Source organism: Schistocerca americana, unplaced genomic scaffold (assembly GCF_021461395.2).
Source record: "Schistocerca americana isolate TAMUIC-IGC-003095 unplaced genomic scaffold, iqSchAmer2.1 HiC_scaffold_31, whole genome shotgun sequence".
Lineage (NCBI taxonomy): Eukaryota > Metazoa > Arthropoda > Insecta > Orthoptera > Acrididae > Schistocerca > Schistocerca americana.
The window spans coordinates 2728323-2750619 of NW_025726027.1; positions in this window are offsets into that span (position 1 = coordinate 2728323).

Here is a 22297-nt window from a genome sequence, read left to right on the forward strand (position 1 = left end):
ATTTTCATAACAAATTGTACTGTCGCCCTGCAGCAGAAGAAGTGGAAATACGAATGAAACGGTAATCTTTTGTGATTGGAGTATAGTGTCGCACCACACGCGTAAAAGTTTTTAGAGTACTGCGTGTGCCGAGTTACGGAAAATTGTCTTGTTTAAGCAGTAACCTTCCCACAAGTTTCGTACCATATTAGAATCCAGAAAAGTATTGGTAAATTTACTCCGTCGGTCCTTGTTCACACGACTCATTTATATTACAGGTGGACTGTAGCTGTGATAATACTGTCGGACAGTCACTTTCTGTTACTAAATGCGCAGCCTGTGCATTTGTCCAAATCATTAGCAAATTTCATACACTACCAAGATATGTCTTACATTCTACCAATTCTCGTGTATCACATATTTATCGTTAGATCTATCATGATTATACAATACTGGGAAAGGAAGATAAACTGGAGTGACTCAAACTGTTTTTCATTCCGATGCCAATCCCTTAGTAAACGCTGAAGCAGTGCAGGATAACTATATATATATGAAATCTCTAGGAACTTCATCATTTACATTGAATGTGTCGCTACGTGTTTTCTGTTATCATCTTCGCCAGTTGCACAATTAACTGAATCACCATGCACTGTAAAAGCAATTGCAGGCCGCAGTGACCGAGCGGTTCCTGGCGCTTCAGTTTGGAACCGCGCGACCGTTAGGGTTACACGTTCGAATCTTGCCTCGGGCATGGATGTATGTGACGTTCTTAGGTTACTTAGGTTTAAGAAGTTCTAAGTTCTACGGGATTTATGATCTCAGATGTTAAGTCCAATAGTGCTCAGGGCCGTTTTTTGTAAGAGCAATTCTATGAAAAACATAAAAATAAAGTAAAAAAAAATAAGAATGACCTTGTGGCACAGCGCTTCATTACGCGCCCATGTTATGTAAGAAACCCGCAGCGGGCAGCAGCTTTCAGCAGTGAACCATGGTTATCGTTACGTCTGTGGTCGAGAGGCATCAGCTTCTTATGGATTATGAAATTATCTGGTGGTTAAAACATAATTTCGAAACAAAACTGTGGTCATTATGCTGTAATTAATTATTGCTAATTTGTTTATAATTGAAACCACTCAGCCTGCAAATCCGGGCAATCACAGAGGGTGGGATTATCGGTTGTTCGGAGCTCCAGCTTTATGCGCGTTATGGGGCCCCTTAGGGACTTGGCTGCCAAGAAGGGAAAGAAAACCAATGTGCAATCCGAGTGCATACCGAGTGGAGTCATTCCAGATGTGGAAAGGGTCCTCCCGGATGCCATGAAGAGCAAAGGATGCAGCCAATTGCAGGTGGGTGTCGGTACCAATGATGTGTGTCACTATGGATCACAAGAGATTCTCTCTGATTTCGAGCGGCTAACAGAAGTGTTAAACGCGGCCAGTCTTGCTGGCAAGAGCAATGCGGAGCTGACCATTTGCAGCATAATCGAAAGGACCGCTTGCGAACCTGAGGTACAGAGCCGAGTGGAGGCTCTGAATCAGAAGCTCAGACGGTTCTGCGACCGTGGAGGCTGCAGATCCCTCGACATGTGCCAAAGTGTGGTTTGGTTTCGTGTTCCGCTGACTGGGTCAGGTGTCCACTATACGCAGGAGGCTGCTACACGGGTAGCAGCGACTGTGTGGCGTGGGCTGGGCTGTTTTTAAGGTTAGAGGATCTCGGGAAATAACAAGAAGGGCTTAAGGCACAAAGGGGCAGGCGGAACACAGGAACAACGTAGATGGGGGAACCATTGGTATAACAGTTGTAAACTGTCGTAGCTGTGTTGAGAAAGTACCAGAGCTCCAAGCGCTAATAGAAAGCACTGATGCTCAAACCGTTATAGGCACTGAAAGCTGGCAAAAGCCGGATATACGCTCAGCCGAAATTTTTGCGAAGAACCTAACAGTGTTCTGAAACGATAAGCTACACACTGTTGGCGGTGGTGTGTTTGTTTCTGTTAGAAGTAGTTTAACTTGTCGCGAAACTGAAGTAAATACTTCCTGTGAATTAGTATGGGCAGAGGTCATTGTTGGCATCCGGAATAAAATAACAATAGGATCCTTTTACCGACCTCCCAATTTAGATGATGCAGTTCCTGAAAGGTCCAAAGAAAACTTGAGTTTGATTTCAAACTCGTACCAGCCTCATACGGTAACAGTTGGTGGTACCCTCGATATGTTGGCGAAAATACATGTTTAATTCCGGAGGTACGCATAAAATATCAGCCGAAATTGTGCTAAATGCATTCTCTGAAAATTATTTCGAGTAGTTAGTTCATAGGCCCACGTGAATCGTATCCGTTTGTGAAAACACACTTGACATCTTAGCAACAAATAATCCTGTGTTAATAACGAGCATCAAAACGGATACAGGGATTAGTGAAGATAGGGTTCCCGTAGCGAGATTGAATATTGTAACCCCCTAATAGTCCAAAAATAAACCAATAATATATCTATTCAAAAAAGCAGATAAAAATTCACTTGACGCCTTCCTGAGAGACAATCTCCACTCATTCCAAGTTAATAATATAAGTGTAAACCAGATGTGGCTTGAATTCAAAGAAACAGTATCGGCGGCAATTGAGAGATTTAGACACAATAAATTAGCAAACGACGAAGCTGATCCTCCTTGGTAAACAAACGGGTTAGGACATTGTTGCAGAAACAACGAAACAAACATGCCAAATTTAAAAAGACTCAAAATCCCCAAGATTGTTATAAGCATCTCGCATTGAAGTCCACGCTAAATTTCGAGCTTCTGTAAAAGATGGTCAGTTTCCACAACGAAACTTTGTCTCGAAACCTGGCAGAAAATCCAAATAGAATCTGGTCGTAAGTGTAGTATGTTAGCGCAAGAAACAATCAGTGCATTCTCTGCGCGATTGCAATGGAGGTACTAGCGAAGCCAGTGCTGCCAAAGCAGAGTTCGTAAACACAGCTTTCCGAAATGCCTTCACAAAAGAAGACGAAGTAAATACTCCAGAATTCGACTCGAGAATGGCTGCCAACATGAGTAACGTAGAAGTAAATATCCTCGGGGTAGTGAAGCAACTTAGGTCACTTAATAAAAGCAAGTCTTCTGGTCCAGACTGTATACCAATTAGGTTCCTTTCGGAGTTTGCTGATGCATTAGCTCCATACTTAACAATCATATACAACCGTTCGCTCGACAAAGATCCGTACCCATACACTGGAAAGTTGCACAGGTCACACTAATATTCAGGAAGTAGGAGTAATCAACTAAATTACAGACCCATATCGTTAACGTCGATATGCAGCAGGATTTTGGAACATATGTTGTGTTCTAACATTATGAGTCACCTCGAAGAAAACGGTCTATTGAGACACAGTCAACATGGGTTTAGAAAACATCGTTTCTGTGAAATACAACAAGCTCTTTATTCATGTGAAGTGTTGAGTGCTGTTGACAAGGGATTTCAAAAAAAAAAAAAAGAAAAAACGGTTCAAATGGCTCTGAGCACTTAGGGACTTAACAACTGAGGTCAACAGTCCCCTAGAACTTAGAACTACTTAAACCTAACTAACCTAAGGACATCACACACATCGATGCCAGAGGCAGGATTCGAACCTGCGACCGTAATGGTCGCGCCAAGGGATTTCAGACCGATTCCGTATTTCTGGAATTTTTGGAAGGCTTTTGACACGGTACTACAAAAGCGGCTCGTAGTGAAATTGCGTGCTTATGGAACATCGTCTCAGTTATGTGACTGGATTTGCGATTTCCTGTCAGCGTGGTCACAGTTCGTAGTAATTGACGGAGAGTCATCGAGTAAATAAGAAGTGATTTCTGGGTTCCCCAAGGTAGTGTTATAGCCCCTTTGCTTTTCCTTATCTATATAAACGATTTGGGAGACAATCTGCGCAGTAATCTTAGGTTGTTTGCAGATGACGCTGTAGTTTATCGACTAATGAAGTCATCAGAAGATCAAAACAAATTGCAAACCGATTTAGAAAATATATCTGTATGGTGCGAAAATTGGCAACTGAAACTGGAAGGAACACATAGAAAACGTGGGGAAGGCTAACCGAAGACTGCGTTTTGTTGGCAGGACACTTGGAAAATGTAACACATGTATTTCATTTAGAATACTGCTGCGCAGTATGGAAGACGTACCAGATAGGACTGACGGAGTACATCGAAAAAGTTCAAAGAAGTGCAGCACGTTTTCTATTATCGTGAAATGTGGGAGAGAGTGCCACAGAAATGATGCAGGATTTGGAATTTCGTAAGAAGTTTGCGTCGCAACTAAAAACGTCTTTCTTTTAATGATGTCCAGCCCAATCACCAACTTTCTGCTTCGAATGCGAAAATATTTTGTTGACGCCGACCTACATAGGGAGAAACGATTATCACGATAAAATAAGGGAAATCAGAGCTCGTACGGAAAGATATTGGTGTTCATTCTTTCCGCGCGCTATACGAGATTGGAATAATAGAGAATTGTGAAGGTGGTTCGGTGAAACCTCTGCCAGGCACTTACATGTGATTTGCAGAGTATCCATGTAGATGTAGTCGCGGAATGATGGAGTGAATGGGAAGTAAGATATTAAATGATTATTATTATGCCTATTGTCAAAGTACACATAAGCGTGAGGACTGTGATGGTACAGAAAAAGTAAATCATAGTCTCCAAGATATTTTGTAATGTACATCAATGCAAGTTATGGAATTGGGAAAACAAGAAATACATTTATATAATTCTGTTGTTTAACCCTCCGTTAGAAAGGTGGATCCTATAACACAGACAGAAAGGAGGGGTGAGGCATACATTTCATTGTTGGAAGTGTGTGAGCGCTCGAATGTAAGGAGATTATGTAGTTTAAAACGGAAATGAAGGAAAGTAAACAGACGGACAAAAGTAAATAGTAAAAAGGTTATCACAGTAATAGCTTCAAAGTATACCATCACACTTGAGATCCATAACGTCAGACAGGAAAAATAATACAAGCTGACCTACTCTCTATTTCTTACCAAGCGTTAATCCCGACTTGCGGTGTCTGCTGTTTTGCTACATGTCCTTCATTTCTCCCTGTCGTTGACATCTTCTGGTGTTAAGCCAACAACGTGCTTGTCTCCCCTGACGTTGTCAGTCCATCTCTTTGCCGGTCTTCCTCTTAGTCTTGTTCCTCCTGGGTTGATGTGGAGCGCTGTTTTTGCGACTGAGTTGTCTTGCTTCCTCATGACACAAGCAAACCTACTGCACCAGGAAAAAATATCAGTCTTGTTTTTGATGGAAAGTTCTGTGACTAAAGAAGTTCAAAATAAATTTTAGCTTTGACACCGATGCAACGTTATGGTATTAAACCAAGAAAAGGAAAAATGTAAGGCATTAAATCCTTGTACACTTCATTCAATGCATTCTCGCAAAAAGTAGAAATCGCATACAAAGAAGACGTATTGTACAAGTACAGTTTAGGAGAATACAACCCTCGTACCAGCAGTTTGGCCCCAGTATGTGTATGTCATATACAAGATGTGTAAGAAAAAACATCACTGTCATTACTTTTCTACCATAGTTTTAATTTTTTCATCAAGAATATTGTCCACTCCTAAGTAGTTCCCTTCAGGATGTGCACTCCCGTAGAGTCACTCCAGTCTTGGTATAAGAACTGAAGGGCTTCAATTGTTAGGTCATTTAACATGGTTGTCACAATCCTTTGAAAAATAATTTAAATGGACGTAATTTGAGAACTCTGAACAACATTCAGTTTTGGGAAAAGAAAAAGTGGCAGAGACTCAAATCATGTGAATACTGAGGGTTATGGAACAACAGAAATGCCGTTTGAGGTCAAAAAATCTGTGATGGATGTGACCACTCGAAGTGGAGTGTTGTCATAATCCAGCAGCATCCACCTGCTGTATTGTCCAGCCTCACTCGATTCACACTTTTCCTGGCTTTTAAAGGACGCCTTTGTGAAACTCTTGCTTGACGGTTTGTCGTGGATGAAGAATCTCACAAGAGCCCACACACATTCGATGTTTTGGTCGGATTTTGAAGGCTCTCTCTGGGCACAGTTCTTCTTCAACGTGTTCTAGGTCTTCCTAAATCTATTAGCGACAGTGAGAAACTTGCGCTCTTTATAAAATTGTTTCCTAAGGACCGGTTTCTATTTATCTAAGGTCAAACTCGCGGATTCCCCAATTCAACATCAACCTTGATGGCATAACGCTGCTCTAAATTCCCCTGTTCCATTTTCGTAACAGACAATAAAAACGCAACACCACTCATGGCACTCTCAGGAATCACATAATGTATATACAGAGGTGAAACTCTGAGTTTCAGGGAGGGATGAAAGCATTGCTCTACACAAGAACAACAACACAGCATTACCAGATCACTCGCATGGTTGCGCACACTTTGCTGCAGAGTGAAAATCTCATTCAGAAAAGCAATGAGACTGACAACACTGCGAACCGAGCTGGCAACGCTGTGTCGTTCTACTTGTGCAGACCTATGTGTTCATCCCTTCCAAATGCTCATCCGAGTTTCAGCTCCTTACAGCTATCAGGGGATGTCAGAGAGCGCCATCAGTGTAGTGATATCCTTGGTGTGTGTTATGAAAATGGAACAGTGGAATTTAGAGCAATGTTATGTCATTACGTTTTGTGTCGAACTTGGGAAATCCACGTGTGTGACCTTTGACAAGTTGAAACAGGCCGTTGGGGAACATTTCTAATATAAAGCCCTAGATTTCTGCTGGCACAATTCATTTTTGGAAGTCGAGAACGCGTTGAAGATGAATCTCGCTGAGGGAGAACAGTTTCATAAACCAACGAAAACAAGGGAAATGTGTGTGATCCTGTGAGACTGCTCCTCCTGGACGAACTGGCAACCAAGAGTTGTATAAAGCTGTCTTTGAAAGACTCAGGGAAAGGGTGACACGAGGGAGACCAGACACTGCAGACAACTGGATGCTGCGTCATGGCAATGCCCCATGCCACAGGGCCACTTCCATCACGGAATTTTTGACCTCAAAAGGGATCCTTGCCGTTCAGCAGCTCCTGTTTTCACCTGATGTGAGTCCTTGTGACTTTTTTATTCGCCCTAAACTGGAAAATGCCTAAAAAAGGACGTTATTTTGGTATTTTGGGACTATGGAGAACACTGTCAAGAATGTGCCCGGCACGTTAAAGGCCTTTCAGCGCCACTACCAAGACTAGAACAACGACTCCACTGGTGAGTAGCTGACGAAGGGAAGTACTCTGAAGAGGAAAATATCGTTGTTTGAAAGCAATAAAAACATTGGTAGATAGGAAAATCAGTCTTGTTGCTTTCCTGACACATCTCGTTAATTCACTCAAAGCCCTGTGCCACATTCATCCAGCTACCGGCACCCTGCGTTAGATGGCATTTGGAATATGGCTGGTAGCCAGTGGCCACTGAAGGCGAGGAACCTCTCACGCATAAACTGTTCTTATCTTGATGCAGCCGCGAGCTGTTTTGAAGAATAGTTTGTGGAAGGTTTGGTTATTACAACTGGCTTAGAATGTGAAGCGTACTATATTTCAGTCAATCTAAATGTCATTTAAAAATAAAGGAATGGAGTGGACTAGAACTCGAAACTTTATACTTACATTGGACGGTGCTTAACACTAGCCCCTGAGTAGATACAGCACTGCGACAGCTCGTGGAGGGTGACAGCACTTACTCCATGCACGTTTGCATTCTACAGTGTTGCCAGGTAGTGCACATGGGCAGACATAGAATGCTTATGGCCAGCTGATTATAGTGGCCATCTTGAGTGAACGATTCTGACTGCCTTTGTGGCAGCTGGACAGGTTTTATGTCTAAGACTTTACAAATCCCTGGTTGTAGACAGTTCCAAAGGCAGTCAGCAAACATTATCTTGAACCATGGTTCATCTGGATTTCAGCTTATTTTTTTCGGAAATGCCATTTAATTGGGTAATGTTGGTTTTACGTCGTACATCCTGCTTTACTGCAAAGTTTTCCCTGCGTGCAATTCCATCTGTTTCTAGGAGATTTTTTCTCACAGTCAGAGACCTCAGCATTGATGTCCTTCGTATTTCACAAAACGAAACTCACATTACAAAACAAGTACTGTTTGTGAGAAGGTATTTAATTCACGCCAAAGTTCACTTGTACATATGGACACTTGCTGTAATTTCAAAGCAGCCTTACGTGAGTACTTAATTTTGTACTGAGGTTGTAATCAAGACAAATACCTATTGCAATCGCTATCTATATGGGTAAACATAAATTTATTACTTGTGAAATATTGAGTATTTGTGGTGTCACCGCCCGACACCACACTTGCTAGGTGGTAGCATTTAAATCGGCTGCGGTCCGTGAGTATACGTCGGACCCGCGTGTCGCCACTATCAGTGATTACAGACCGAGCGCCTCCACGCGGCAGGTCTAGTCTAGAGACTCCCTAGCACTCGCTCCAGTTGTACAGCCCACTTTGCTAGCGATGGTTCACGGTCTACATACGCTCTCATTTGCAGAGACGACAGTTTGGCATAGCCTTCAGCTACATCATTTGCTACGACCTAGCAAGGCGCCATATTCAGTTACAATGAATGTATTCTGAACAGATAATATTGTGAATCATGTACCGTCAAGAGCGACGTTCATCATTAACGGATTAAAGTTAAGTATCAAACTAATTACGTCCGCTTTCTGAATTCTAATTCCTTGTCATGTTCCAGACCTCACGTGAGTATAGTTCTTCCCTCCTCACGCCAGCCTGCGTGAGCTAAAATGCGTGCATTTCGGCCTCCACTAGCAACACGGTGTTGGATCTTCTGCCAACACAACAGTATTCATTGAAACAGAGTGTGTGTAGATATTGACACGAAGCTTATAAAAAAGGGTGTCAGTGCTTTATGTCTATTGTGATGATCGACATACGCTCTTATGAGTGCAGACAATTTTCATCGAAATGGGCGACATGTAGCTCTGTAGAAAGGTATGCAGGACTAAAGGTGTCGCTTATCTTTCCACAGAGCTGCTATGTTCAGACACAAGTGCATAATCCGTATGAGAGGTAGAGATTATAGACGAAACTCCCTCGTAGCGTTCACCACAAATTCTTCGCCAAAGTAAACAAAGTTGGCAGCGCGAAAGACAGAAATATTCTGAAAATAATTTATATCAATAAATAACTGATCATATGTGGCACGAAGGATTGTGAAGAAAATGCAAAGCGTAAGGTCCTGAAGCTCCGCTCAGGTCTTCAGGTCAGGTTTTGGGACGGACGTTGCCCATATGGGGGAGTTTGTTTTCGATCGATTTTCCTGAGCGGTAAAAATATTTTTTTTGGCTCTGTACTTCAAGCCACGTAGTATATGAAGGGCTTATTTCAACAGTGGGCCGCGCGGGATTAGCCGAGCGGTCTAGGCGCAGTGTCGCCTTGCACGTCGAGCGAGCAGGTTTTCCTTAACTTCCGCCTGTGTCGCAGCACCGCTTGTGTCGAAGCTACTCAGTCTTGTTGGTGTATCGGCCGGAGTCACATCGTAGTTGCGTAGCGCAGTTTGTTGCCGTTTTCCTGTTGGCGGCGGTGTTTTCTGCCAGCGCCATGGTGTCTGTTGAGTCTCCTAAATCTATTCCTCGTTGAGCTACTGTTCGTTTCAGTTTTGGCAAGAGTACGCGTCGTGTTCAACCTGGCTCCTTAAAAAGTCACGATTGGTTGGCTGATGTTATCCGTGTTACACCTGATCAGGTAGATAATGATTACCTGGATTCTGATTTCTATGCATTCTTTGTCAAGTTTTATGATGCCGTTCAAGTAGAGAAAAAGTTGGTTCTAAAGTGTTGTTTACACATCGCGATGGTTCTGTTAGTCACGTCATCCTTGAAAATGCGGCACTCGAGTATACTCCGGTTAGAATTTATAACCTTCCTCCTGCAGTGGACGATTCATTTCTTAAAACAGCGTTGCCTCCTTTTGGAATCATACGGCATATTCGATGGAACGCTGGTCAGCACAACATCGCTTCCAGTGTTGTAATGGTATCCGCACTGTGGAAATGTGCGTTAAAAAAATATTCCTTCCCACTTAACTGTTTGTGATTACCGCGTCCATGTTACGTATACAGGGCAAGAAGGAACTTGTTTTCTCTGTAACGAAAGTGGTCATCTCAGATCTAACTGCCAACGCCGTACTACTGTTCTGACGTCGTCTTATCAAAAACGTTTTCCTTTAGCGTTAGCAGACATAGTAACTTCGCAGTCAGCTGTCAGTCAGTTTCCAGCTTTAAGCGATGTAGGGGCAACATTATCCCCTACTCCTCGCGAATTTCCACCGTTACCGACGAGTACCAGTGCGGCTTCTGTCCACGAGGGGACGACGGCTCCTGCAGAGCACGTCAACCGCCGGCGGACTGAGGACTGTACAGATTTCGAGGACGCCCACTCCAGTCTCGTTCTTCTGACACGGCGTTGACAGAGGGTGCAAAAAAAATGGTTCAAATGGCTCTGAGCACTATGGGACTTAACTTCTGTGGTCATCAGTCCCCTAGAACGTAGAACTACTTAAACCTAACTAACCTAAGGACATCACACACATCCATGCCCGAGGCAGGATTCGAACCTGCGACCGTAGCAGTCGCGCGGTTCCGGACTGAGCGCCTTAACCGCGAGACCACCGCGGCCGGCGACAGAGGGTGCACCTTCTGGCGGTAATGCGTTGTCTACTGATGTTAATTGTGGTTCCATTATTACCAGAGAGGATGTAGCTGCTTCTGTTGATGTTGAAATGAGCGTTCAATCTGCGTCCCCCACTTCACCCGTCGACGTGACGGTTCTCGTGGGTTCCGTTGTTCCCGCAGAGACGTCTCCTGCTGGCCAGCCTTTACAGTGTTCTAGTGCAGTACCACCCCTCCTCCACGCTGAGACGGTCGAGCAACAAGATTCTACGGGTTCACTTTCTGATGTTCAGGAGATGCCACCCGACACCGGCACTGCATTACCTGTCTCTTCTGTACCTGATGTTGCTGTTGGTCGTTCTGAGTTGTGTTTCCCGACTTCCGATAAGTGCGGTGCCGATGGCTCCTCTGTCAAATCGGAGCTTGACGTGCCCCCAACCTCTCCACATAAAGAGTGTATATTTTCACGAAGTGGTGTGAAACAGCGTTTTCAACCTGCCCGTGCCGCGGCGCGTCGTAAAAGAAAAGCGAGGATTCCTCGGCGTCAGGTGGGGAGGACTAGCATTAGACCTTCTTTTCCCCGCCTCCGGACGTTGGGGAGAGATGGACGTGATAGTGCTTTTTCCTTAATGTTGTTTTATTGACCTTGCATGTGTTAACGGATGCAGGCGTATAAATTTTTGATTCTCAATGTTAATAGGTTACGTTCCCAATTACGGCTTGCTGCGTTACGCCAGTTTATTTACGATTCCCTGGCTGATATCGTGTGTTTACAAGAGGTATTATTTGATGTGTTTTGTCTTCCTGGATATTCTGTGTTTTTATGGCTTTACTTTATCGAGATGGAATCCCGCTGACGGACTTCGAAACGCTAGACGATGGTCAAGGTATAGGCTGTAGTTTTTATGACCTCGCCTTAATTTTTCTTTACGCTCTGTCTGGATCTGGTCTTTCATCCGATCGCACGCGGTTCTATAAGGAAGAAGTTGTTTATTTACTCCGACGGAACCTGCGCAAGGTTTTGTTAGGGGGCGATTTTAACTGCGTCTTACGCCGTGTTGATCAGACCCCCAATTATACATTTTGTCGTGAAAGTAATGATATGGTGACGTCCTTGCATCCCCAGGATGCTTGGGTTTGCAGATATTCTACACTGGTGCGGTTTACATTTCTTACAGCTACTTCACGTAGCCGATTGAACCGTTTTAATTTATCTGCCCCCATATGTGGTCAGCTTCTATGGATTGATGTAATTCCTGCCAGTTTCACTGATCACCGTGCTGTTTAAATGACTTTTAACCAAGTCCCGCAGCGGGTCCATCTCTCTCGCCCTTTATGGAAGCTAAACACTCTACATCTCACGGACCTCTCTCTGGAAGGCATCGCCCCCAGGGGCTCAGCATTCATTTGCTGGGTACGGGCTTGGCGACCCCGGGGTTCCTTAGCTGGGGACTGGTAAGCGCCGCCTGTCCTCTGTCACCGTAAGCTCTGGGCATACTTCAACGACCACCATGCGGCGCGGCGGTGGAATGTTGTCTGTCTCAGGGAGTGGGGATCTTGGCTTAACCGCCCGGATCGCGAGGATGGAATAAACCTCTATAAACAACCCCTCAATCTCTAGGTGTGCTGCGCGCTGATGAGATGCATGGCTGTTGAGGTGGAACAGTCGTTAGCGGGTAACCTCTGGGGAACCTTCCACACCTCAGTTGTATAAGGCTTACCTAGGCACGCGGGGCTCTGTCTAGGTGGACTTGTAGTTCCCTAGCTGCTCGTGGGACCGAGATGGATCCTTCGAAATCCTCTTTTCTTCCTCCCAGCGGAAAGGGTGGGTCGCTGGAGGGTTCTAACACCCAGTCTCTTAAGAGGGCTCGTGCAGTCAGTCCCCCTGACTCCGGCACTTCTTTGACAAGTCCAGTCTTAGGTAACAGAATGCATTCTGGTGATCCGAATGTGTTTCTCGTTGTGAAACGGAAGGAGGGTAGTTTCGAGAAGGTTTCGCCCTTCTATATACAAAAGGGATTGGAGGGAATCTGTGGCTCCTTAAAATCGGTGAAGCGCTTACGTAATGGGACCTTGCTAGTGGAAACTTCCACTTCCCAGCAAGCGACTAAACTTCAGTCTGCTAAATGCCTTGGAGAGTATGCCATAGACACTGAACTGCACAGCACCTTGAACTACAGCAAAGGTGTTGTGACGTGCCATGATCTAGTTGACATTCCCAAGGAAGAACTGCAACGCGAGTGGGCTCCGGCAGGTATTGTTGATGTTCAACATATCATGAGGAGGGTTGATGGCAATCTTGTCAAATTCGACTCCTTTATTCTAACCTTCAGTAGCACGAAACTTCCTGAACATGTGAAAGCTGGCTTTCTTCGCCTTAGTGTGAGGCCTTATTTCCCGACCCCAATGCGCTGTTTCAAATGCCAGCGTTTTGGGCATATCAACTTAGGATGCAAAGGCGACGCGACTTGTGGCAAGTGTGGTATAGCTGCTCATGACGGAGTTGGTTGCTCCTCTCCAGCCAAATGTATCAATTGCTGTGGGAACCACCCTGTTTGGAGTAGGGACTGCCGAATATTTTTAGAGGAACGCAAAGTCCAGGAAATCAAAACAACTAAGCGTATCCCCTATGGTGAGGCCAAGAAGATCTTTCAGTCGATGCAACCTCCCACATTTGCTACATCTTTTGCCTCCCTGGTTCAGAAGCCTACTCCAAAAGTCGATGCCTCCACGCAGACAGAGGTGGTGAGTGTTGGCACTAACACATGCAGCTGTCAGTGCACTTGCAACGCAGCCAGTGTTTCAGAGCCAGTAGCCCCTATTCGAATGGCAGACAAAGGTACAGTGGCGAACTTGGGCCAGCCCCTGACGCCTCCAACAGCTGAGGATGTTCCGAAGCCCAGTACAGCCATTACCACTCCCACATCAGCTCCCCCAAAGCCCACCAAACCGCAGAAAGCTCCCATACAGCAGCAACAGCGGGTCAAATCCCGTAGTAAACCGTCTGACCATGCAGATGTGGTTTTCCATGAGGCTTCCTCTGACTCTTCCCCAGAGTTGATGGACTCCGATGTATGTGTGGGGCAATCATCTCGCCCCACGCCTGCCCCTCCACCTGCTGCAGTCTCCCCGCCCCGTCGGAGAGACAGGATGAAGGTGCTACCCCCATCATAGATGGCTCCCATACTCCAGTGGAACTTGCAAGGGTTCAGGACCCATGTGGAGGAACTTCGTCTACTCTCTCAGGGTAGACCACTGTGTTTCTGTCTCCAGGAGACGTATTTCCATCCATCATATTCCCCTGAGATATGAGGCTATACACTCCACAAAAAGGACTACCTGCGTGGAGAGAGATCTAGAGGAGGCGTAGGTATTTTCGTCAGGACGGACTACCACTCCTCGCCTCTCTCACTTACGACGACTTTACAGGCCGTCGCTGTGTCCGTGCACGTGCGTCATCCATTGACTGTCTGTTCACTTTACTTGCCCCCACATGATGCTCTTGATGAAGCGGCCCTCACTGACCTTCTTACACAGCTCCCCCGGCCATTCATTATTTGTGGTGGTTTTAATGCCCACAATGTGCTTTGGGGCTCTGCAATTACCTGCCCCAGGGGTAGAGCGATTGAGAGGCTTCCCCTGTCATCCTGTGCCTACTTGCTCAATGGAGGACAGAGTACTCATTTCTGCACGGTGACTGGGTCGTTCTCTGCCACTGATCTCTTGCTTTGCTCTCCAGCTCTTGCCGCCAGTGCTCACTAGGAAGTGGTTGCTGACTTGCACGGCAGTGATCATTTCCCAATCCGGATTTACCTGCCAGATGGCGTGGGGCCCGAAAGGAGACCACCACGATGGGTGCTCAGTGGAGCTGACTGGACAATTTATAGCCAGTTGGTCCAATTCGAACACTGTGCGAATGTTGAGGTGTGTGTGGATCATATTACCAAAACGGTCCACCACGCCGCTGCAGCATCCATTCCACAGTCCACAGGCCACCGGAAGAGGCCACCTGTGCCTTGGTGGAGTGCCGAATGCCGCTCTGCAATCAGGGCCAGGCGTGCAGCTCTGCGTCGGTTAAAGTGTCGGCCGGCTGCTGAGAATCTTGCAGCCTTTCGGGTGGCGAGGGCAAGATGTCGCCGCATTATTCGTGAGAGCAAGAAGAGGTCGTGGCAAACGTTCCTGAACACCATTAATCGTTCCACCAAAAGTTCCATTGTGTGGGAGACCATCAGGAGAATTTCTGGTAGAGGAGGGAGGTGCCCCATAGCTGCTGTAATGACTAATGGCACTCTCCACACGGATCCGCGAGACATTGCCCAGACTATGGCAGCGTATTTTGCCACAGTTACTGCAACAACCAGTCAGGATCTAGGTTTCCAGCGCCATAGAGCGGTTGCTGAGAGATGTAGTCTGAACTTCCAGTCCACCTCTCATGAAGTTTACAACTGCCCATCCTCTATGTGGGAGCTGGATTCTGCATTGTCTGGAGCTCGTGACACATCCCCTAGTCCCGACAGGACCCATTACAGTATGCTATGGCGCCTCACAATGCGCAACAGAGAACTCCTCCTCGCACTTTTTAATGCCATTTGGGCGTCGGGTCACTTTCCTGACGCGTGGCGTGAGGCAGTTTTAATCCCTTTTTTGAAACCTGGGAAAAACAGCACGAGCCCAAGTAGCTACCGTAGTATTGCCCTCACTAGTTGCATAGGGAAGACCTTGGAGCGGATGGTCAACCGCCGCCTTGTCTGGACGTTAGAATCCCGGCAACTCCTTAGTCACTTTCAGTGTGGGTTCAGGAGGTTTCGTTCCACTTTCCATAACCTTGCCCTCCTGGATGCGGCTATACAACAAACTTTCCTCCGCCGTCATCACCTTCTAGGTGTATTTTTCGACATCGAGAAGGCCTAAGATACCACTTGGAGGCGTCTCATCCAGGGGCAGCTTCACGAATGGGGTTTTCGTGGTTGTCTTCCTCTTTTTATTCAGTCTTTCCTCTCGCCACGATATTTTCGATACCGAATTGGTGACGTCCTGTCTGATCGCTTTGAGCAGGAGAATGGTGTCCCTCAGGGTAGCGTTTTAAGTGTGACTCTCTTTGCCATCGCTATTAATAGCATTACGTCCATAGTGAAAAGTCCCGTCCAGTGTTCTTTGTTTGTGGATGATTTCTCTTTGTTCTGCTCTTCTTCAAGCCTTGCAACGACAACTCGTCAGTTGCAACTTACGATTAGGCGTTTGGATGAATGGGCGTGGAAGAGTGGTTTTAAGTTTTCCACCGAGAAGTCTGTATGTGTTCTTTTTAACCGTTCTCGTTCGATTTTAACCTTTCCTGAGTTGCGGTTGAGGGACACTATTCTTACTTTTAAAGACACGGTGAGATTTCTGGGGCTCATTTTTGACTCGAGGCTCACGTGGTTACCTCATCTTAAAGACCTGAAACGGCGGTCGCTTCAGGCTTTAAGTATTTTAAAATGTCTTAGCCACTGTACATGGGGAGCTGACAGGACTTGTCTGCTCCAGTTTTACAGGGCGTTTGTGCGATCTCGGCTCGATTATGGGTGCACGGTGTATGGGTCTGCGAGGCCTTCTTACTTAAGGATTTTGGACGTTATCCACCATGAAGGGCTTCGGTTGGCCACTGGGGCATTCCGAACTAGCCCCATACCAAGCCTCTGTGCAGAGGCTGGTGAACCGCCACTTCATGTGCGGCGACGGCTACTTACAGTGCGCCAGGCGTATAAAACTTTGTCCACACCATACACCCCTGCATACCATACCGTTGCTCAGCCTCCTCTGGCACAATTGTTTCATAACTGGCAACGTGCGACGCAGCCCTATGGGATTCGCGCACAGGGTTGCCTCGGTGCGATGTCTATGGCTGGTCTTCGTGTTTTACGTCGCGGTTGGAGCAGATCTCCACCTTGGCTCCTCCGGAGACCGAAACTTATTTTAGTTTTGACTAATTTTAAGAAAGATGGCACACCATATTTTACGTTCCAATCTCTGTTTTTTAACATTTTAGATGTGCATCACGGTTTCACTGTCGTTTATACTGATGGCTCCAAACAGGAGACTTTCCTTGGCTGTTCTGTGGTGTTCCCTGATCATGTTACCCGGATTCGCCTCCCTGCTGAATATACCGTTTTCGCAGCGGAGCTCCACGCGATCCTGGAGGCACTGGAGCAGATGCATCGTGTTCGGGGCGATCGATTTCTTCTCTGCTCCGATACTCTTAGTGCCTTACAATCACTGCAGAACCTATACCCGACTGAGGAGATGGTCCAGCTGACACATGAGCAACTGTACTTGCTCCAACAGCGGGGTAAAGAGGTATCCTTCTGCTGGGTGCCTGGTCATGTCGGCATATGGGGCAATGAACAGGCTGATCGGGCTGCCAAGGAGGCCTGCAGGGAGCAGGATGTGGTCCAGTGTCCTATCCCCTTGCAGTCAGTCATCGCTGCACTCCACAGGAAGTGCATGGAGTTGTGGGAGGACGAATGGCTGGCGGTGACGACCAATAAACTGCGGTCGGTTAAGTCAACCACTCGGCCGTGGCGTTCCTCCTGCCGGTTGCTCAGGCGGGAAGAGGTGGCCCTCACACGTCTTCGGATTGGGCACTGTCTCTGACGCATAGCTATTTATTACGGCGGGAGGATCCCCCGTTTTGTGATGCTTGTTGTGTGCAGATCTCTGTCCGCCACATTTTAACAGACTTCATTTTATACCGTGACGCAAGGCCGGAAGCACAAGTTGAATGGGATCTGCCTTGTGTTTTAGCTAACGATGAGACGTGTGTGTCTAGGGTTTTTAAGTTTTGTGATGTATCTGGACTCTGGCCAAAACTTTTAGGCTGGAGGTTTTAGTGTGTTGCAGAGTGGCTGACTCCTCTCTTTTTTCCTTGCGGTCAGCCCGCCACTTCCATCTGCTACATTGTTTTAGGTCCCTCTACCATTTTCTTCCTGTGTTGTCCATGTTATACTGTTGACACCTTGCTTCATCCCACGCTTCGGTGTGGATGAGCACATATTTTTCAACGATTGTTATCCGTGTTTTATGTTCCGTATTATATTCCTGTTGTGGGATTTTTCTTGACACCCGTCTCTCTATGTTACTGAACGGGCGCTGAAGACCTTGCTGTCGTGCGCCCAAAAAACCCCTCTACCTCTACTACTACTGAAAGGCATCATCGCAGACGTATGGCAGTGGACAACCCAGTCCAAGACGCGTTATTCCTCACGTCTCGAATGGTGGGTTACCTTTGCTAAACCCCGGATTCGAAATACACTCAAGCATTTTAGCGCTGAAAAGGCGGCTGAAATAAGGTGCACTAGGGAATTTTATTATGCAGTCCTTCGAGATCTTTACGATAATGCTCGTGATGCCCCCTTGAGAGTCGTCGACGTCCACCGTGTGAAGGCAAAACTTCTCCAACTCAAACGCAGGCAAGTGGACGGGGTGCGACTGCGTTCCCAGCGTCGCTCAATCGTACAGGATGAGTTGACCTCTCTCTATCATCTTCTCCGGCTTCACAAGCGATCTCAAAGAACGTGTCTTTCTACCATTCGTTCTCCAGATGGGCGTGAGAGGTCCTCCCAATCTGATATCATGCGTGAACTTTACCAGTACTAGTCCGAGCTTTATGCTGAAGTGGATTCAGATGGTCCAGCGTCTGTTGATTTCACCTCCCTCCTTGATCGTGTTGTTACACCAGCACTCCTTGAAGATTTTTTCTCTGTTTTCCATCTCGATGAGATACTTGATATTGTGGCTCGTTCTCCATCCCACAAATCACCAGGCCCCGATGGCCTTCCCAAAGAATATCATATTCGATTTTGGCCCTTAATAGGAAATACGATAACTTCCATGGTGAATGAAGTGTTTCAGGGAGGCCTTCTCCCGCCCAGCTTTAAGGTTGCTAAAATCGTCCTGATTCCCATAAACCCGGGACGTTCGCGTGTGGATCAGGTCCGCCCAATAATCCTCTTCAACTATGATTATAAAATAGTGGAGCAGGCGGTCAATAGCCGAATATCTGTATTGTTGACTACCATCATCGCGAGTCATCAAAGTTGTCTTCCGGGTCGTACTCTCTTGACTCCCGTTGCTGAATGTCGAGACTTAATTTCGATTGCTTCCACCATTCCTGTGCCAAGCGCTTTGCTTTTCATTGATTTTCATAGATTTTCACGCGTTAGACCGCGTGAATCATGGATTCCTTATGCGAGTATTGACGACTGTTGGTTTTAACAATGCTGCACGACGGCTGTTTAGCTCTCTAATCACTGATATTCGGGCATCCATTGACGTAAATGACCGTCTTATTTCCACCATAGCAGTGTGTCAGGGCGTCCTTCAAGGGAGTCCATTATCAATGTCGCTCTACGTGCTGTATCTGGAACCATTATTGCGAACTATAGCTGCTCGTTTGAGTGGATGGTCGCTGCTGGGAGGAAGGTTTACCGTTTGCGCATATGCTAATGACGTTATGGTTCTTCTCCGTACCCATGATGATATACCACCGCTGAAGGAAGTTTTGGATGCCTTTTGTCGTCTTACGGGAGCGCGGGTTAATGACCAGAAATGTCGTTTACTCAGTTAGCGTGGATTTAACGCTGCTGAAATTCCATGGGCTTCGAAGGTCACCCCATATCGATCGTTGGGTGTTATAATTGACAGCTGTCCGCTAAAGATGGCTACGATAAACTGCAAGTCTGTCACGGATAAGATTCAGGGTGCAATCATTGAACGCGAGCGTCGCTCCCTCTCACTTCTTCATAAGGTTCGGGTCATGGAAACGTATGTTTATTGCACAAATATTTCCACGTCCTGCGATGGTGTCCCGCAAGTTACAAAGTTTAACTGGCAGGTTTATCTGGCGCCTCTCTGTATTTCGCGTGCGTTATGGGGCCATGTCGCGGCCCCGTTTGCTGGGAGGTTTGGTCATCCCTGATGTGGTGTCACCGCCAGACACCACACTTGCTAGGTGGTAGCCTTTAAATTGGCTGCGGTCCGCTAGTATATGTCGGACGCGCCTGTCGCCACTATCAGTGATTGCAGACCGAGCGCCGCCACACGGCAGGTCTAGAGAGACTTCCTAGCACTCGCCCCACTTGTACAGTCGACTTTGCTAGCGATGGTTCACTGACAAATTACGCTCTCATTTGCCGAGGCAATAGTTAGCATAGCCTTCAGCTACGTCATTTGCTACGACCTAGTAAGGCGCCATTATCATTAGCAATTAATCTTGTGATGCATGTACCGTCAGACCGATGTTCACCAATTATGGATTAAAGTTAAGTTTTCCAGCAGCTACATACTTTTCTTGATAGTATAATTACTTTTGTTCCAGACCTCACGCCAGCCTGCGTGAGTTAAACGCGAGCCTTTCGGCTTCCTCCAAACCCCGTGAATTGGCTCCTCCAATTCACAACACCTGACATTCAGGTTAAGGCGTCTGCCTCATTCATCCGTCGCACCGTGTTAACGTGTCAACGCCCCCCCCCCCCCCCCCCCAGTCACTTAAAGCTCGCCTATATGACTGCATGCATCCGACCGGAGAGTTTAACACCTCCAGTAGATATTGGTACGATTAGTTATAAATTACGGCACGTCAGGGAATTTTTTCTTGAGGTCAGTTGTTTAGGAGTAAATATCCTTTCCCAAGCGAATCTCTCCCTAAAAATGCTGTTAACCGGCTGGCCAGCTCCTTATAGTCTTCCCTCTGTGGAAGCCCTGTGGCCAGGCGCGAACTGGAAGCTTGTTTGGTCTAACATCAGCCTCCCGACTTTGCCGATGGAAGTGGCGTCCTCGTGGTACCAAGTTGTTCATGATATTGTACCTACCAACGTGCGACTTTTTCGTATTGGCCCCAGTGTAACGGATCGCTGCAATCGTTGCCATGAAACTGATACATTATCTCATCGGTTGATTTCCTGCGGTCATGACCATTGGAGATGGCTTCGCCGACAACTGTCTTTTCACCTCAGGACGTCGGAGGCGGCTATCTCGAGGGAGATTCTCGTGCGTCCCGATTCCACTCTCTTTCCTCGATCGAAGAACAATACCGTCATGTGGCTTGTAGGCCATCATGTCCACTACGTGAAGGTGAATATGACGCAGATCCGTGTGCCTTTTCCCACTATATGGCAACCGCACATTGGACGTGGCTCTGGATGCCCCATAATCGTGAGTTTTTTTCTAATATTTTGTATCTTGTTTTTCATCGCCAAGGCGTTGGATGAGTTGCCATGGCCCCCTTTTTAATTTTTTTTAATTTTTTGTGGACACTTCTATGGATTCAGATGTTCCACAATGTAGAAGTGGCGGAAGAAAGAATGTGTGGGAACGTTAAAATTGACGCCCATTCCTTCCTATACGTTTTTCTGATTTCACCCTTTCGTATTTGTCGAAATGGCTTCTTTTGTTTTATTTTAATTGATTGCCTTCAATAACTGTTTTGGAGGAAAAGATAATATTTTCGTTTTTTGAAGGAATATACTGCCATTTGAGTGTATATTACGGTACGTTTCCTGTGTGTGAAAGAAAAAGAAAAGAAAAAAGCGGAATCGGTAGCGTGATAGATTGATAAATTATTGCATTTCATGGTTGGCTGGTTCATAAAAAAAAAAAAAAATAAATAAAAAAACCCTCTCTGGTGCCAATATTACTTCTCTTTTTTCACTTTATTAAAAATTCTCTCTGTTTCGTGGTATATATATTTATAAAAAAATGGAGTTTTGAGTTAGTCAGCAGGAGGGCGAGGGTTCGATCCTGTTAAAAAATGTGAGTAGTGTTGCTGCCTCTGGATAACAGGGTCCCGCGTTCGATAAAAAAAGGGCGCTAAAGGCGCTGCAGTCATGGACTGTGCGGCTGCTCCCGGCGAAGGTTCGAGTCCTCCCTCGGGCATGGATGTGTGTGTGTGTGTGTATAATTTAGGTTAGGTAGTATGTAAGCTTAGGGACTGATGAACTTCGAGCTTAAGTTCCATAATGTTTCACACACATTTCAACATTTTTTTTCTTGTGTGGTACAAGTCCATTACCTCCACGTTTCTGTCTATAAAGCTTCTGAAATTAATGATCCAAACGAACAAAGAAAGATTCATCTCTAGCAAGAAGCCATATGTTTGAATAATTCTGATACCTCAACTGCAGATGTTTCAGCGCTCATTTAACTTTAGGATTCTGTATCTCAAAATGAACAAAATTTGACTTTTACCACTATTGAAATATGCCCTTCATATATGCCATAAAGAGTGAAGACTCGGAGAAACCATCGAACTGTGTTATAAAATGAACGACTAATGAAGTGAAGCCGTAGACAGAAATTTCGCAGACGTTACTACGGATGAAGCTGATTCACAACAGTGTAAATAATATTCTTGATGGGTGTCGAGAAAGATCGTTCATACAATAGGAAATATTATCTGATTAAAGAAACAAAAGCATTATGTAGCAAAATACTACAAAACAAAAATAATATTTATGCCAAGGAAAAAATGATGGAACTTAAAAAGAAACTTCAGTCATACAATTTTAAAGACTTATTTATCAGTACTATTCAAAGACACAGTGCAGAATTCACTTTGGTTAGAAATGTGAAAGCGTTTTCATCATTCACGGGGCTGTATGGCGCCTCTTTTCCCTGAT